The sequence below is a fragment of the Artibeus jamaicensis genome, unplaced genomic scaffold, assembly GCF_021234435.1.
Source record: "Artibeus jamaicensis isolate MK-2021 breed Jamaican fruit bat unplaced genomic scaffold, CSHL_Jam_final contig_465, whole genome shotgun sequence".
Taxonomy (NCBI): domain Eukaryota; kingdom Metazoa; phylum Chordata; class Mammalia; order Chiroptera; family Phyllostomidae; genus Artibeus; species Artibeus jamaicensis.
In genome coordinates, this window is record NW_026521843.1 from 22332950 (window position 1) to 22336234 (window position 3285).

Below are 3285 nucleotides of genomic sequence, written 5' to 3' on the forward strand. Positions count from 1 at the left end.
CTTTTCGTGACGACAGTAGCTGGGCCACTGCATTGTACAGATCCAAGGGACACCCTTTACTTTGTAATCTGTGTAAATGGCACCCCCTGGTGCCAGCCCTACGGGAGAGGTGACTAGGAAGGATGGAAGGGAAGAAGCGCTGTAGGGAGACTGGCCATGTTCTTTTTCACGAACATCCCTTCGGAAGTAAGGATAACATCCTGCTCCCTGCAGGCAAAGCAGCAGCACCTCCATCAAGGCTTCTTCACGGAACATGATTCCACATCCAAGTCCCGTTGCGCCCTCCGGGCCCTGCTGCTCTACAAGTGAGATACCAAGATCTAAGTTAGCACCGGGCCAAATAGAGCAAACCCTGACCTTCATTTTCCTCGATACTGAAATCAGGATGCAGTTGTGATACAAGGCAAAATTAGTATTGAGTCTTTATGGCAATTATTTTCTGGACCATGGATTTGGCCTTTAATCACATATTGTCCTGCAAGATCTCTTCACTTGCCCAGAATTGTTACCGAATTTGAATTACTATTTCCCTTTATAAAGATTTACGTCTTTTCATTCTCTCTGTATTGGGAGTTCCCTGAGATACATCAGCATTCTGAACATTTTAGTAAATCCTGTTAAGTCTAGCACGATGTCTGGGTCAATAAAAAATGTGTCTAATTTGAATATTTAACTAGAGCCAAAGCAAAGGGATGGTAATTACTCAATGTAGTTAGAGTGTAATGCAAACGTAATGTAGAATGGCCGCTGTGGCTGTGCAGTAAATCTGTGCGCACAGCGTTCCGGGGTTAAATGCCCTGGAAGAAATGGCAGTAAGTTCTTGTTTGGTCGATGACTCATAACTCCCCAAAATACAAGCATCACACTTACAGGAGCCCTTAGTAATATTTCTTCCCTTGGAGTTTGCTTGCTCACATTCTGCATATCTGCAGTGATTTTCAAATCACACTCTGCAGGCCTGTGGTTCCGAGGAGATGTCCGGGGTGTGTGGGAGGGGCAGAAAGAGCGAGAGCAGAGGGCGTGGCTCGGGTCTGCCCTCTGTTTCACCCCGAGCTGCTGACCTTTAGCTGTTGTATGTATTGGGCTTCCCTATAATATTTCCTTTTGGGGAAAAAAATTAAAAACCATCAGTTAAGCCGCTCCCTGGTCACTTCAGAGTGTCATGGGATATTATCGCTTCCATGTTTCCACTTTCATAATGAATTTTTAGGTGGAGTGGGTCAAAATTCGGTTTTAAATTGCTGACTTTGGCCCTAAAGTGTTTAAAACTTTCAACAACTTTGATCTGAAGAGAAAGTAAACACACTGGTATCACACTATTGCTGCCAAGTTTCCCTCCATCCCCCAAGGAACCTGGAGGAACCCTGAGGATTGACCAGGCTTCTTCCTAATCGGTGTTAGTTGCATTTAATGGACCGGGAATGATCAGCTCATTTCAAGGTAACTTTAGTTAAGAAATAACTAAATAAAAAGTTTAGTTAACTTTTCATTTTGAGGGATTCCGCCCAATTTGATACTTTTAGTTATTCTTAAGGGGACTCATATATATTGTGTGTTTCCTATCTGAGGTGCTATTAAATTCAGAGTAAAGTTTTAAAATAAAATAAAATATAAAAATAGCCTTTCTATTTCTCTGTAACTAATCCTTATAAGTCCCCATTCTACTGGGCCAGCAGGTCAGCAGTGGACAGGGGAGGGAGAATTTTCCATTTATAGGGGTATTTGGATTCAAACAGACTCTTAAAAATTTGTCCTTTCCAATAACTTAGGTATCTTTAAGAAAATGATTAATTAGTTAGGCTGCCTACCTCCCCCAGCCAGGGTTGTATCTGACTGAAGAAGGAAGCTTCATGTCTTCATAGTGATGGGAAAGGGGGTCTCCCAGCTGGGTATCTGACCAATGTGTTTAGCCGGATCTATACCCTGGACACCTGTCTAAATAGCTGTGGCTAAACGTCATGGTTAATGAAACACGTTGTTTGTTGCTGGCTCCAGCTCTGGTCCCCTCAGATGGTCTGGTTAGGGGTATGGGTGACATCTAATGCTCACTCTATCGTGCAGCATGCTCATTGGTCTTTGAACTAACCAGACACCATTACATAGCTTTCTGATACCACAGAGGCGTGGCTTTCTCTCTCCCCCACACCTAGACTGGGTCTACTCCGTAGCTATTGAATGAGGTTCTTTTTCCCTATGGGACACTTTATTTGAGATTGGAGAAATCTTCTCTAGGCCCTGGAAAACCTATGAATTCACATGGATTGCAAGTTAACTTCATTTTTTGGAGAAAATCTGTGCCCTATCCCTGATTATTATGCCAGCATTTTGCCTTTTCTAGTTCATTACTTAAAAGATGTCTTGTTTAACTCTCGTGGCAGGAAGAGGACCATGATCAAGAAGGTGGTCTCCCCAGGGCGAGGCTCAACCTGTTGCATTTTGGGTATGCTGGCCCCTGAGGTTCCCCAAATGTGGGAAACTCAGTTGTATAATTTGTGGTAGTGAGGAGTTGTGTCCATGCTCTTCCCTGGGTAAAAAAAAAAAGATATCATGTTAAATGCAGGAATTCTTTAAAGGGACTTAACCTTTTCTCAATCTTCCCAGGGAACGCTCTGTTCTTTAGGATTCCCTTAAAATTATTTTCTTAAGACTCCTTTCTGGAGTTTTAATTCCCCTTCCTACCTGATAGAGATTCTCTTACATAAGGCCCTTCTCCTCCCCTGGGGTCATAATGATGGCAAGAAATCTGTCAAAGGAAAACACAGCGGGAGGGTTTTTATATAATTACTGTTTTCCTTGCAGTAGCCCCAAGGCTATCATCATTATTATTCTCATTTGCAGATAAGGAAACTGAGGTTCAGACTGGTTATGTCACTTCTCCAGGTGATTGGACCGGGACTGACAATCTTCGGAGGTCCTATCACACCAAACCACCTCCGCAGGACCCACAGGGGACAGACAGGGCTGAGCTGTTTTCTACTGACATAAGTTGCTCTTTCACTGGGTACCCCCAGCCTTTCAATCTGATCCGTCTTTCAGATTCGCTCCCCACCCCTAGCCCCAGTGCAATGCAGGAGAGGAGAATTATAGGGCCTTTTAAGGTTCTTAGTAGAGAAGTCATTTAATTTAAAATTAACACATCGTCACTGCAATTGCCACTTGTTTCTCCGTGAAAACAAATGAGATGTTCCCTTGCTTGTCACCATATCTTGCTTGTCAAAGTACCTTGCTTGGTACTTTCAGAACCAAGTAGAGACTATGGCAAAGCAGTGAGTTTACACTAAATGA

At 43.2% G+C, this 3285-nt stretch overlaps 1 non-coding gene across 1 annotated transcript; it reads left to right on the plus strand.

The window, feature by feature from the left end:
* Positions 1-2363: 2363 nt before the first annotated feature.
* Positions 2364-2527, plus strand: LOC119063861 (U1 spliceosomal RNA). Its single transcript, XR_005085257.2, has one exon. It is a non-coding gene; the product is annotated as a U1 spliceosomal RNA (small nuclear RNA).
* Positions 2528-3285: the final 758 nt, after the last annotated feature.